This window comes from Adiantum capillus-veneris, chromosome 17 (genome assembly GCF_014529385.1).
Source record: "Adiantum capillus-veneris isolate H3 chromosome 17, ASM1452938v2, whole genome shotgun sequence".
NCBI lineage: Eukaryota > Viridiplantae > Streptophyta > Polypodiopsida > Polypodiales > Pteridaceae > Adiantum > Adiantum capillus-veneris.
Window position 1 is genome coordinate 46086517 of NC_140947.1, and position 15883 is coordinate 46102399.

At 41.9% G+C, this 15883-nt stretch overlaps 1 pseudogene; it reads right to left on the reverse strand.

Annotated features, from left to right (window-relative positions):
- Positions 1-2445: 2445 nt before the first annotated feature.
- On the reverse strand, positions 2446-2942 carry LOC147437164 (uncharacterized; annotated as a pseudogene).
- Positions 2943-15883: the final 12941 nt, after the last annotated feature.

Consider the following 15883-nt stretch of genomic DNA (forward strand, 5'->3'; position numbering starts at 1 on the left):
AGTTGGATTGCTACATCCGGATTGGCATCCTTGAAATGTTGGTAGAGCTCAGCTTGCATTCCACAACAATAAATCTTGAATGATGAAGAAATCATGTGTCACATCTACCCATTAGCTATCAATAGTAAGATGTAGCTATTAATTGCTATCAAAAGCTATGAAATAAAAATCACTAGCTATAAATAGCTATCAAAAGCTATCAAACAGCTACTGGTAGCTTTCGTATACAATCACTAACTATAAATTACCTTTCACCTAAAGCAAACACCTGATCATTCACTATCACTAGCTATTACTATCAATAGCTATCGGAGAGCTACCAATAGCTATCAAATGGCAGTTATCAAAATCAATAGCTATAACTAGTTATGAAATATCTAAGAACCGCTATCAATAGTTGAGAGGTAGCTATCACCAGCTATGAACAACTATTAAAGATCTGTTAATAGCTATCAAAGAGCTACCAATAGAAACCACATAGCAATCACTAAACACTAGCTATGAAATAGCAATCACTAGCTATGAAAAGTTGTTATAGTTATCAAAGAGCTATTATTAGCTATCGAGTAGCAATCAATAGCGATAAAGTAGCCTTGGCTATGAAATAGCAATAAAGTATCCTTGGCTATGAAATAGCAAACACTAGCTATGAGATATGTATCAAAAATCTATCAATAGCTATAAAACAAGCACTATCTATGAATAGTTTCCAATAGCTAGCTATCCAATAGCAGTCAATAGCTATGAAACAACCACTAGCTAGGAAAGGCTATCAAATAGCCGTTACAAAAGAGCTACCAAAGAGCTATTAATAGCTATCAAATAGTAGTTATGAACATCAATAGCTATCTCACAGCAATTACTATCTATAAAATAGCTATCAAATAGTAAACACTAGCTATGAAATAGCTATCATTAGCTATTATAGTTATCAAAGAGCTGTTCTAGTAGCTATCGTGTAGCAATCACTGGCTATGAAATAGCAGCAAACACTAGCTATGAGATATCTATCAAATAGCTATCAATAGCTATGAAACAAGAAGCACTAGCTATGAACAACTATCAATAGCTATCAAACAACAATCACTAGCTATGAAATAGCTTTAACTAAAGAAAATACTTGATTATTAGCTATTGATAGCGATCACTAGCTATAAAATGGCAATCATCGGCTATGAAATATCTATTATTTAGCTATCAAATACCAATAAATGGCTATAAAATAGCAATTGCTAGCTATGAATAGCTATTGGTAGCTATCAAAGAGCTACCAATAACTATCAAATAGCAATTACTACATATAAAATATTTGTCAAATAGCAAACACTAGATATGAAATAGCAATCACTAGCCATGAATAGCTATCAAATAGCTCTGACTAGCTATGAAATACCTCATCCTAAAGAAAATACTTGATTATTAGTTATCAATAGTCATCACTAGTTATAGAATGTCACTGACTAGCTATAAAATATCTATTGATTACCTATTAAAAAGAAAATTTTGGCTATGAAATAAAAATCACAAGCCATGAACAACTATCAATTGCTATCAAAGAGCTATCAAGAGATATTTTATAGAAATCACTAGCTATAAAATAGTTTCACCTAAGGCAAACACCTGATCAATAGCTATTAAACAACTGCTAATAACATAACAATTATAAGTATCTATCACTATCAACAAGTAGGTAATTACAAAAATAGTCACTATTGGCTATCAATATCAATACCAATCAGATAGCCTGGCAGAAGTTATGTAACAACACATAGCTACCGGTCAAACTTTGACAGCTATCAATTGGCCAATATAGTGAACAACTACAACATATATTTGACTAGCTATAAGATGGTACAACATAGCTAGTGGGTGGCTATGAAGTAAAATGCATTTGATAGCTATTAGTGTGGCAAGAGTTATCTATAAAACACGGATAGCTACTTGCCAAAATTTGACAGCTATTAACTAGCCATTGCCAAAGAATAGCGATAACGAACAACCATGAAACAATAATTGGCAGCCAAACATATAGATAATGGTCAATAATTGGTAGCTAAACCCTGACAATAGTTATGTAAGTAATTCAAATAGTTGTGCAGTCGAAAAGCTTCTACCCGGCAAGAGTATCTAACAAATACAAAAAGCCACTACATGGCATACAGTTTCTTCCATACCTATGATACTTCCAATAAATAGATGGGATGTTCGATATACTCCTTCCGACCAATTCTCTTTCCACATATGTCTTTTTTGTTGGGGGATACACTAGTCTCAAGCATCCAAAAGTTGACTATTAGTTCCTTTACCTCTTCAAATATGGGACTTTTTTGAAGACTCTGATGACATGTGGAAAAGGGAAAAGTGGTCTTCTCAGTTTGTTGGAGTAGACGATTCTTGGCTCCATACAAGTTCCTTCTATGAATAGAAAGTAGCTTTGAGACAACATTAACATGAAGGCCTTGTGCCTCCTCTGGGTTTTTTGAGTTCAGAAGCATCATCATTGTAGACCTCTTGAGGAAGATCTCATCTTCAGCTTATGGCCTCTTCAAGTCTTGAAGTGTGTTCTGAATATTTCCTATCAGTGTATCTGCAAAATAGGGTGTTGATGCTTTGTCGTTCTAGATATCTTTTAGTGAAGGGTGCTGAATCATCCGATTAAAGATGTATTTCTTGGTGTCCATGTCCATTCCACTTGTGCTTTGAAGTACATATCGTGCAATCCCTTTTGCTATCTTTGCTCTTTTTTCATTCTCAACAATTTCTGCACAACCCTGTGCCTTTGTTAAGTCTTCTATTCCTTCAGCTGCTTCATTCCCTTCTCTTTCAACAACCAAACCTACATCTTCTCTTCTCTTCAATCGAGCTCTTTGTTCTCTCTTGCGGAAAGCTTCATATTCCCTGATCACCATTGCCTGCTTCAAGTCCTGGAATGAACCAACCATAAAAAACATAACACAATGACTTATTTACAATCATCAGCTAAGCTACAAGGAGCTTTAGATAGTGCACTTTAGGGAAACAGCCCACCAAGGCATCTTCAGATTCACGGAAAAAAGTGTTGCAAAAGCAAGTAGGAACCCAAAAAATGTTCGAATGAAATAATGAGCTATCATGACATAAACAGCAGGTATTGCCAGGATCAAATTGTCACAAGGAATGTAGGGAATGGGAACCCCGAACAGAGAAACTGACATCTAAAGGATTCTCACTTCTAAAACTATTCGTGTCATTTCATTGTGTTGATGTCATGAATGTTTCTCTAGACCACCATGTGGTGTTCTATGCTTACTATCTACATTGAGTGCCTCCTTCCCAGCAATACAATACAATGTAACAACCATAGATAAATTAAAGAAAATCATAATATCCTTGGTCGTGTAGATAATAACCACCAATTGTGTGACTAACCATATGTACATACTTCCCCAGATTTTACAATACAAGGCAACAATTGTGAATAAATTAGAGACTACAGATCGTGTGACTGACCATATGTACATATCTCCTCGAATTCTGCCCTCACTCCCACCCCAAACATAACAAGTGCATTTAAAACAAACCTGCCCAAAGCACAACAATTAAAAGGAGAGGGAGAGAAACAGATATAATGGCAAGCCACCTACTCCTTATCCTCCCCTTCCAAAGATGCAAGTTCCACCATGAGTTCTACTCACCTACAAAGCAAAAGAAAGATGCTTGGAGAGAGTGAGATAGAAATATATAAAGAGATGCAGAGAGAGAGAGAGAGAGAGAGAGAGAGAGAGAGCATTGTTCCATAGCTGTGAGAACACAATCACTGCAAAGTGCGGGATGTTCAAATAATTCACTTGCAGAAATTATACTTCGTGAGTCTGACCACGTTTTAAAAAATAGTATTCCCAAAAAATAGATTTTAATGTTTCAAAGGACGAGAATTACTAGCTTCCTCACTCTCCTAAAAGTGATGTCCCAGATAGAGCTATTGTGTCCACCCACTCATGCTTCCACCCTCAAGCGGTAGGCCTACATGTAGCCGCATGCTTCGTGCTTGCTCCATGATTGTCTTGTTCATCCTTTCCAAAATCCCATTTTGTTGAGGTGTCCTTGGGGCTGTCCTTTGCTTCTGAATGTCATTGCTAGAAAAAAAGCTTTCAAACTCTTGGCTGCAATATTCTCCTCCATTATGTCGGATCTGAGGCATTTAACCTTAGTACCTGTTTCATTCTCCACAAAGGCTTTCCACCTTTGAAATATGGAAAACACATTGGATTTATTCTTCATTACATAAACCCATGTTTTCCTAGTTGCATCGTCTATGAATGTCATATAGTACAATGAGCCACCAAGTGATGGTGTACATGAAGGACCCCAAACATCAGAATGAACCAAATCAAGTTTTTTTTTTTTTTCTTTCATTTCCTGATTTTTGAAATTTTACTCTCTTTTGTTTACCATAAACACAATCTTCACAGAAATTTAAGTCCACTTCTTTCAAACTTGGTAGAAGCTACTTTGTTTGAAGGATTTTCATTTTTTTGGCTCTCATATGGCCAAGCCGATAGTGCCACACCGCATTCTCGACTTCCGTAGCTATCGTAAAAATTCAAGATTGCGTGCTAATAGTACATAAGTAAAGTGTACCAACCTTTTCTCCCTTGGCAACCACCAAAGATCCCTTTGAGATCTTCCACCGTTTGTTTCCGAATGCAATGTTGTGACCTTCATCGTCCAATTGTCCTGTAGAGATCAAATTTTTGCGAAGAGAAGGAACATACCTAACATCTTTAAGCTTCCATTCATTTTTGTTAGCAGTTTTGACACAAATTGTACCTTTGCCAACAATTTCACAAGCTTCATCATCTCCCAATTATACATACCCAAAATTACCTTTGGTATAATCTTGGAAATGCTGCTTGTGTGTTGTCACATGGAATGAAGCCCTAGAATCTACTATCCAAGAATTAGGTACATTGTCTAATGAGATAATTTTGCTCTACTTTCCTGCCAAATTGGCCTCCGATGTTGGCTTGTTGTCTTGAGACTATGTCTCCTTCTTCTTGGAATAACAATCCTTCTTGACGTGACCCTTCTTGCCACAGTTCCAGCATTCAAGAACTGACTTTGTGCACGACTTGCTCCGCCTTGAGCGATTATGACCCTTTTGGTTTTTAAACCTCTCCTTAGTCCTTCCTCTTGTTTCCACTGATAGTGCAACACTTGATGATTCTCCTGTGCTTCTCCTTCTCATTTCCTCTCTTAGGAGAACACTCACAACATCATCAAACTTAAGAGTATTCGTGCCAGAGATAGAATTACTTACAACCATCACAAGGTTGTCCCAAGTATCATGTAGAGATGATAGTATAAGGAGAGCTCACACTTCGTCATCGTAATTGATTTTCACCGATCAAAGTTGACTTATATTTGTGTTAAAGTCATTTAGGTGTTCTACAACTGAACCATTCTCTGGCATCTTTAGATTGAACAAGCACTTCATGAGAAATACCTTATTGGATGCCGATGGTTTCTCGTAGAAGTCTTCAAGTGACTTCATCAAGTCCTCCATGGTCTTCATCTCCAAAACGTTGAAGGCCATCGATGATGCCAAGCTTAACCGGATTGCTCCCAATGCCTTTCGATCAAGGACAATCCATGCTTCATCTGCCATTGTTGCGGGCTTCTTTACAAGACTGCCTAGTGGCAAATAGAGGTGCTTGTGGTAGAGATAGTCTTCAATCTGCATCTTCCAATGTTTGTAGTTTTTGCCGTTGAACTTCTCAATCTTGAGCTTCCTCTCCTCCGCCATAACTCCCACACAGTTCAAGGAATCCTTTCCTTGAGATAATTTAGCTATGAGCAAACCTTGCTCTGATACTAGTTGTTAGGAAATATGACATAGCTAAATAGATATTTGACTAGCTTACTTCATGGGGAGAGAGAAATTTTCACACACGAGAGATTATAGAGGAGGAGGAGAGAGAGAGAGAGAGACAGAGAGAGAGAGAGAGAGAGAGAGAGAGAGAGAGAGAGAGAGCTCACATGATATACGTGGTTCACCCAATGTGGGCTACATCCACGAGAAAGGAGACACTCAATTGATTTATACTTCAAACAAGAAGTAGGGTACAAAGGGATTATACCCTTAATAGAGCTCCCACCTTGCTTCACTCTCACCACCTCACACCAACTTCACAATGCACCACAATGCTTCACAATCCATTTTTGTGTGTAGAAGAGGCCTCCTTTTATACGCAAAAAGGGCTACCCTCTCTCATGAGAGGCAACCATGTGTAGCCGCCCTTGTGCAGATAAGTCCAAATTGGACCCTCCAATCCGCCCATGTGTGGCCGCCCTTGAGAAGACAAGTTCGCTTTTGAATTCGGCCACCGTCCATTGAATTCGACTATTGTGGCTAGTAGCCATTGACTTCCTACCACTGGCCATCGGCCAACCGACCGGTCATTTTTCGACCACTTTTTGGCCGAAGTCAAAATTTTGGTTTTCGGCGAGTGATTTTTAATTTTGGCGAGTGATTTTTTTTCACACACGATGGATTCTCCTCATAACGGGGGCCTTACAAATGTGCGTTTTTAATACAAAAAATTACAAGGGGTAAATCACGCTCCGTACTTAACATGTTGATGGCTGGCTTTCGAAACCATTCCCGTGAGGACCATACCCTAAGGAAGAGAGGGTTTGTTACCAAAAAGGAAAAAAAAAGGGGGGGCCTTTACCATTCATCATACCCCCCCCCCCCCCCCCCCAAGGTTAACCACCAGTGGGGAGCCGCTAGCTTGGCGTGACACCCCTGCGTTATCACCACAAGACTCTCTCTCTCTCTCTCTCTCTCTCTCTCTCTCTCTCTCTCTCTCTCTCTCTCTCTCTCTCTCTCTCTCTCTCACTACCCGGCCCCGCTAAATATTCCCTCTCTCTCACTCTGTCGCTACATCATCCGGGCCGGTAAGTGCCCTTGGTATCTCTGTCACACACCAGCCCCGGCGGGCCGCCATAGATAGTATCCTCTCTCTCTCTTCAAAATATTCTCTCTCTCTCCTCTCTGCTTGTCCATACTGCAGCCCTGGCGGGCCGTACCCCCACCCCCTCTCGTCCACACTCCCTTTGGCTTAAACACCTCCCCCCCTTATCTACACCTAGCTTTTCCCCCCCTCTCTTGGAGATAGCCACGGCGGGCCTTAGGGCAAGTATCACCCCACTCTTCCTCTATCTCTCTCACCCTCTGTTTCCTCTCTCTACCCTATCTCCTCCCAACCCCTATACCCCCCCCTCTCCCTATCCTCCCTTGGTGGGAACCACCCTTGGCATTAAACCTCTCTCTCTCTATCTCTCCTTCGTTGACCAAATCCCCTCTCCCCTCCATCTCTTGTCGCGCCCGCTGTCGTTACCCCCGCCCTCCCGGGCCTCGCGCTCATCCTTGTGCGCCCGTGCGCCCACTGCCAACCATAACCTCCCTATAACCTCTCCCCTCCCTCACCATCTTCCCCCCCCCCCATCCCCTCACTCTCTCTCCCTCGCTCTGTCTCGCCGAAGGCGGCCCTACTTCACTACCCATTCCCACACACGCTGTCGAGAAATTTGCGGTGTTGCCAGGAAAGCACCGGGCTTATGGCTGTGAGAGTTTGTGAGAGAACTCAACAAAAACTATATGAAGGAGTTAAACCATAGATTCCATGAAGAATAGGGTTTGGAAAGAAGTGCAATCAAAGAAGACTCACTCTTTCTCTCTTGCACTCACACACACAAAGAAAGAACGCAAAAGAGAATGTCAAAACAATACAAAGATGAAAACATCAATACTATGGTCATATCGTATCATGGGTAATATGAAAGGGTTAATGGATGAGTTAATGGCATTCAATCTTGGCTGACCAAATAGGCTACGAATTGTTCTTTGGAATTGTAGTTTTGTGCTTACCATAATATATATATTTTGTCTAGTGATTGGGATTAATTGTGTGTACAAATCCTCTTGGTTCATAGCAAGATAACTACGCTTACATCAAAAGAAAAATTATAGTTTATGAGAGGTAGTATGATGGGATCCGGTGATAGAAGTATTTCATTGAGACTTTCAGGGCCGAAGACAAACACTATACGTTGTTGAAAGTGTATTTTACGGCTAATCCATACGTTAATTCTAATAGATCGTACAGAGTGAAAGCGATAGAAATGATCATCATGTGGGTTATTCATCTAGGATAGTATGTGAGAAATGTAGATATGAGAGAAGTGAAGAGATGAGAAGTTTCCCTCCCAAGCCCTATTCTTGCCCATAGGCAATAAGGATACTGCGGGGAGAGATGTACTTGTAGCAAGAGAACCTAGAGAGGATGAATTACTAAGAATGAGAGAGATAGGTTTGGTTAAGGAGATGAGATTAGATACATATATATATATATATATATATATATATATATATATATATATATATATATATATATGTTGGATTACATATGAAAATGAAAACAACAAGAAATCAAGAAAACATCAATGTAGAACACATCTTACTTGAAACCCTTCGGCACCATTATTGATGGGAGAGAGAAGAAGAGTGGATAATTCCACTTTGATTGATACACCAACTGCAAGACCTTCTTTGATTAGAGTTGATCTTCCAAGGTTAGATTGTTGCAAGAATGGCTAGTCTCCCTCTAGGAGAAAGTGTAGGCTTGGGCTTATGTTAATGGCTAAGTACAATTAGGCATTACTACTCACTCCCTCGAGAATTCCTCTCATCAATGGCTTGAATGCTTGAGTTCCTTCCAAGGAAGAAGAGGTCCCCTTTTATAGGTGAAGGGAACCCCCAAGGTTTACACAAGAAGAGAGGAGCCAGTGTGAATAGAAACTGGAAAAGTTGGAAATGAGCTGTCCCTGCATGATGTGGGCAGACTGGGGTCCAGTATTCTGATCATAAATCCTCAACCGTGGCTCCAAATAAAAAAGTAAAAATATGGGCAGAAACTTCAGCTCATTAGCTACGATTTTCATTTTAAAATCATTTTCCAATTCGGATTGGAACCTTATGTAAAAAATTCATCAAAATAGGGTCCATTTATGGCAGCAAAAGTCTTCATGTGGTCTCCTTAGCCTAGACTTTCATTTAATTCACAAGGACACCTCATGCCATATGAAAGCATGACATTGCTCCTTGACAAAGTTTTGTAATCATGCTTACAATAATGCATTAAAATAAGTGTATCTTTGAAATCATGCCACCTAGTGTCCCACTAGGATTTGATTCTCTCCTAGTAGCTATTTAAAAAGAAATATAAGAAAAATATAAAAAATACATAGAATATATATATATTGGAGTTTACCCTAGATATAGGATCTAGCTAGGGTGTGAGATGATAATGAAATAGTAGAAATAAAGAATCAATTCTTTTTGCCCCAAGTTAAAGAGGCGGAGCTATTGATGCTTTTCCAATAGTATTTTCTGATGGTAAAGTAAGGATATGTTACCCTTGAGAAAAATAATAGGATGAGATAGAAGGTTTATTATTATATTTAAATATGCATATGTACACTATAGGAAATATAATTATGTATCTAAAAAAATACAAGATAGATCTTGTAGCATGCGTTCCCACTATGTACGTGTCACAGCACGACAACGCTCTCTGCGCACACAGCCCGTGCTGCTCTCTTGACACAACACACACACATTCACACACACCCCATCCCCTCACTCACCCTCGCGTAGCTACAGCAGGCCCCCAACCCAAAAAAAACCTATATATATATATATATATATATATATATATATATATATATATATATATATATATATATATATATATATATATATATAATATTACACCTAATAAGCCCGTTCCCATGAACGCTTGCGCACACACACATACATATAAAAATACACACACACACACACTCACGCATGCGCACCCACATCTATATATACACACACATCTACCTACATGCACATACGTACACAAAACACACACGCATATACACACCACAAATACAAAAAAATCCAAAGGATTCTATGACTACGACGACAACGAAAAAGAAGGAGGACCCAAATCACGCGCCACCAACAACAAAAAGGAGAAATGCGCCGAAGGCATGCCCTGGCCGACCCCAAAAAGAACTACGCGCTACACCGACGCACCGAAAACACACCATTTGCCGACATTACGCAACCACGCAGCTATTTTCAGTAATTGTAGTTTATGTTCATCATTTCTTCAGCTTTCACCTAAGCCATTGTAAAATTCCCACTTTGTAAATTCCCTCTCTCTAGGTGATGGTCACAAAGGCCCACATAGAGATTCTCATCTTTTAATAAACCTCTCAAAACAAAGCAAGGGTCAACCACACCGGGCCCACCACTTGCTTTGTCTCCCCGATTAGCTTACCCTAATCACACCGGGATTACCATAACCCAAGTAGCCAACACCTATAAATTGGCACAGAGAGGTCACTATTCGGGGGGGGGGGGCAATTCATGAGAGGTCAGCACTTGGTAGAGTGTAGTGGGAAGAGTTGACACTATTGGCATCACGGGAAGGGGGTTTGTGTGATGGATTGCCTTGGGATTTGCACCATGTAAAGGGAGCCACGTCCACCTCTCGACTCCCATGGTCGATGCACACACATATACACGCTCTTAGTAGCACACTTCACAATCATTGAGTCGTCTTAGAGAACGCACCAAGTAGTTTTTTTCACCAAGGCTCTCTCCCTACTTCTCTATCATCACGGTGTTCCGCCTCGCTGGAAGGAAGGTCATTGTAAATACTGCAGAAATAACTCTCCCTCACACCCTCGAGGGCATTTCTTCATTTGCAAATATCTGTGTGTGTGTGTGTAAGTTTGCAATGATCATATCATCGTGGTGTGCATCCTAGCCGCTCAAAGCTAGGTGGTGCCCCCTATTTGCTTTACCGTGATAGACTCGAGCTGTGCCATTCGGCCCCCAGCGTATTAGAGGCCGTTGGGGTTCGAGGTTCGGGGTTCGCTTTGCTCCCGTTCATTTGGTGCCCCCACTGAGGAGGGCTTCTAAGACCCTTCAGCTTACAATGCTAAAAGTGACGCATGCCATCAATCATGGACGAATGGTTGAAGGAATTTTCTAATTGGAGGATGGAAGAAGAGGAGACTAAGGAGGCACTAGCCACCTTCATTGAAGTACTACTGCCAGGCTGCAGTGTCGTCAGTATTCAAGAGGTAAATTCTCGATATCGTGTTGCTCATTCTAACCACAAATTGAGAACATCAGGTGGGAGGTCGGTGAAGTGCCACTACTGTTGTCAGCCAAGACACACTGTCAATGAGTGCCAGCAACGAAGGTAGCGAAAGGGCTGAAATTGTCCACATCGACATTCATCGCGAAGAAGTCATTCACATCAAAGAAGGAGAGAAAACAGTGAGGCCTCTTTTCCCTAAAGAAACTGTAGTCAAAGTTATAACATGTACTCCAAAGTGGCCTAAAGGGGCTGCTCGAGCCAAAGGTAAGGAGAAGTTAAGCCAGTCTGGAAACACATGACCCCAAAGGGAGAAGCATCTGGCCAAGCAAGTGCTTCAAGCTCAGAAATCCGGGTTGTACCTAGCTTTCCAATGAGGAAGTCATCCGAAGCTAAGTGGCGGAAGGTCGCCTACCAATTTGCCCAACGCATGTGAGTGCTACCAATCCACTTCGACAACCCTGAAGAAGAAGTGGTAAGAAGATTCCCATGTCGTAGGGAAGACTGGCTCGGCTACTGCTCTCGCTGTTTTGGAAGACGGGTAGAGGATCTTCCTCCTCTCCCTGTACAACTCATCCTGAAGAAGCTTTCTACCACGGGCAAAACCCAGTGGGCTGGGGACGAGTTGCAACTAAATGGAGTAAAATTCATGCAACACGCTGACTACGGAAATTACCTACAATTTCTACTAGCCAAGAGGTTGGGAGTGGTCAGACACGTTGCCATCACCCCATACGTGCTAAGCAACGAAGGAAAGGTAGAGCCCATGAAAGGCGACGACCTCTTGTGGATGTGCCGACTCATCAACACTGGCATGGTAAGAGTATAAGTAAGTATTCCACCCTCTGTGCATGATGGAAAACGGGCCGATGACATTCCCGTTCAGATTCCTGCAGCATATGCATGTGAATATCTATGTAGATAGGAAAGTCTTCTACCAACAGAAGATCGTATACCTATTCAGTGCGGCGATACTAGGAGAAATCCTCAATTCCCCAAACCCTATCATTCTCCCCATATTGGATTACCATCATTCCTTTAATGTTTCTATCTTTATCCTGTTTTAATCTATCCACCCGACCCTATAAAAAGCCGCTATGAGCCGCTACTATTGTTAATGTATTAATCTAAAAAAAAGGGGGTTTGTAATTTCCTGAGTCACTACCATGGCAAGTGTTTCTTTTCCCATGTTCAGTGGAAAGAAGGGAGAAGATCTCACCACCGACTTTTTGGATGATTTCGACATTGCTTGTGTCGTCTCCAACAAAGATGACGACGCTTCACGACTTCAAAGTTTTTCTCTACTGATGAAAGTAGAGGCCAAGTCGTGGTATAATGCATTGCCCCAGTCTACCAAGAATGCATGGGATGTATTAAGGGTTGCTTTTGTAAAGAGGTTTGGTGGAGGTACAACCTCGGAGAAAATATGGCAGCTACTGACAGAATTGAAGCAGGGAGGTCTGCTAGAGTATGCCACCTACGAGTCCAAATTTGTGGACTTATGCGAAATATGGGTTGCCTCACTGGAGGAAGGAAAAGGAGCGCCTAATTTCCTAAAGAAGGACCGTTTCATTGCTTGTCTATGGTCGCCGCTTAGAGAGAAGGTGAAGAGAAGGTTTCCTGCAACATATGAGTTGGCAGTCGAAGTAGCCCACCTTAAAGACAAGAAGCTGCGCATGCAAGCAAGAGTAAATGAGTTAGAGGAAACAAGCTCGGCTCGACCAACCCGAGTGACTGCAACAACGAGTCATAGAGCCCAACCACAAGAGGCATCAGAAGAGCAGCAAGACCTGCTGAGTCGTATCACCACCCAACTAGAGAGTTTATCTATGCATCTGGTGCAGCAAGGGCATGCACCTGTCAGGAATCCAGAACAAGGAAGAGGACAACAAAGGCAGAACCAAGAGTACCATTGTTACAACTGCGGGGAAGACGACCATGGAATGTACTACTGCCCACACCCAAGGAGGCAGAATTTCAATAGAGGGGGGAGACAGAATCAGCTCTCTCCGCCAAGAGCAAGACCACCACCACCTAGGCAACCAGGACCAATCCCACCGGTCCAAATCCTTTGACCACTTGTACAACAACAACCACCACCCCAACCTCTCATTCCACCACTACCCCCACCACCTGCTGTGAACCAAGCGGTGAGTGTTATTAGCTTGGAGGCTAAAGGGAAGGCAAAGGTAGAAGAATCAATTCGAGAGAAGCACAAAGGGAAAGCGAAGGTAGAAGAAGTCGATGCTATGGGAGTGAAGCGTGCCAGGCACGAGGAAGCCTCTCAAAGAGAAGAGAAGATGAAAGGGAAGGCCGAATCTAGCAAGCAAGCAGCTTAACCGCGACGGAAGATAGACATCGTGGACTTCTCACTAGGTGAGTATGCAAAACCCTATGACTTAGTTCAGGATGTGTTGATGCAGGGACCGAAGATAACTTGGCCCCAATTACTCCACCTTGCACCAAGAATGAGGAGGCAATGGACAAAAATGGTGAGTACCAGGAAATCAAGACCTAGGATAGTTAGGGCTATCTCTGGAAGGTATCTTGACGACATCCTACCGACCATGGATGCTCACATCAAGGGGCAACGAATCTCAAACGTCTACATAGATGGTGGCGTGCAAATATGTGTCATGAGTGAAAATATGATGCACCATCTAGGTCTAGAGGTAAGTAGGCCGGCACCCTGCCGAGCCAAGATGGCAAACAATGTAAGAGTGAAGTGCGTGGGCATTGTAAATGCGGTCAAAGTAAAAGCATTCAATACAGAAGTGGAGGTAGACATATTTGTCATGCCACACAAAGGGGAGGGCTACCCCATCATTCTTGGGAGGCCTTGGCTTATGGCTATGGAAGCTAAACAAGACTGGAGCACCAGGATGATTCAGATGAAGGACGCTAAAGGGAAGTCCATATTCTATGACATGAGGACTGGGAAGCAACGCAACATGATCTTGGAGGCTTCGAAAGATGAGTCCACCAACGACTATTCGTCTACCTTAGGAGAAGAGACAACCACCACCGACGGAAGTGACAGTAGCATCGAAGTGATGGGGGTCATTCTTAAAGACTCGAAAAGATTGACACAATCTGAAACACCCCCAACAAACCAAGAGGAATCATCAGGTATGCAGTCCTTGGAGGATGCAGGTAAGTTACAAAAAATTCTCTCAAATGATTTAACCGATGAAGAAAGGAAGGAGTATGTCTCCATGCTAGGAAACTTCACTACCTTGTTCATTGATGGCTATGATAAGATCACAGGAATTATAGTAGTGCAACACCACATAAAACTCAAAGAAGGCAGTAAACCCGTAGTACAAAAGCTCAGAAGACTTGGAGTAATCCAACAAGAGGCACTACTCAAAGAAGTGAGAAGTTTGCTACAAGCAGGTTTCATCTACCCTGTTGAAGACTCCGAATGGGTCTCCTCAGTAGTAGTCATACCAAAAAAAAATGGTAAGAGGAGAGTCTACGTGGACTATAAACCTCTCAATGCAACCACAAAAAGGAATCACTTTCCCCTCCCATTCCAGGATGAAATACTCAATGATGTGGCAGGTCACAAATGATACACAGTGTGCGACGGCTACTCAGGATAATTCCAGATTAGCATTGCGGAAGAAGATCATAAGAAGACAACCTTCATCACACCTTGGGGATTCTTTGCTTATAGAGTGATGCCATTTGGCCTCACTAATGCCCCGGACACATTTCAGCGCTATGTGACCTTTGTTTTCCAACCTTACATTGGAACATCAATACGGGTTTTCATAGATGATTTTTGCATCTATAGTTCACGAGCCCTTCATTTAAGCAGATTCTATGATGGCTTAACCAGGCTACAAACCTTGGGTGGCCAGCTTAATGTGGATAGGTGTCACATTGGTGAGAGAAAAGTCACTCTCCTTGGCTATGTAATTTCAGCAAAAGGGATTGAGGCTAACCCTAGCAAGGTCCAGGCCCTGGTATCTTTGTCATCATCCACCACCGCTAAGCAGCTGGTTTCTTTCCTTCAGAAGGTAATATACTTAAGCAGGTTCATTCACTTGCTATCTCAAGTGGTCCTTCCCCTACAACAACTCACCCAGAGGGATGTCTTCTCGTGGAGTGAAGAGAATGAGCAGCAGTTTACTAAGGTAAAGCAAATCCTAGCTAAGCTTCCGACTATTTCACCTCCTAAGTGGGACGAACCATTTTATGTGAATCCTAGTGTAGGAAGTGATACACTCGGAGGCATGCTAATGCAAAAGGACCCCCAAACTTCTTTCATGAGTCCTATTTACTTCTCTAGTCGTGTCATGACCCCGTCAGAGAAGGGATTTACCGAACTAGAACACATGGTTCTAGCACTAATGTTTGCTACCACAAAGTTCCGCTCCTATCTCCTGCCTAGACCCTTTGTAATCCTGACAATGGAAGAGGTTTTCCCATATGTAATGCGACACATGGATGTCTCATCTCGGATCTCAAAGTGGTTAATTAGATTACAAGAGTTTGGCTACACCATGCAGGTAGAAAACTCCACCAAGGCTAGTTTAGCGGGAATTCTCACTCATCGCCATCATAAGAAGAAGCTGAAGGTCAACACAGAAGGGAAGGAAGAAACACCAATAGTAGAGAGTCCTAGGCTGGAAAGAGCTCACTCTCTTTTCTTTGACGGAGCATACAAGAGAACA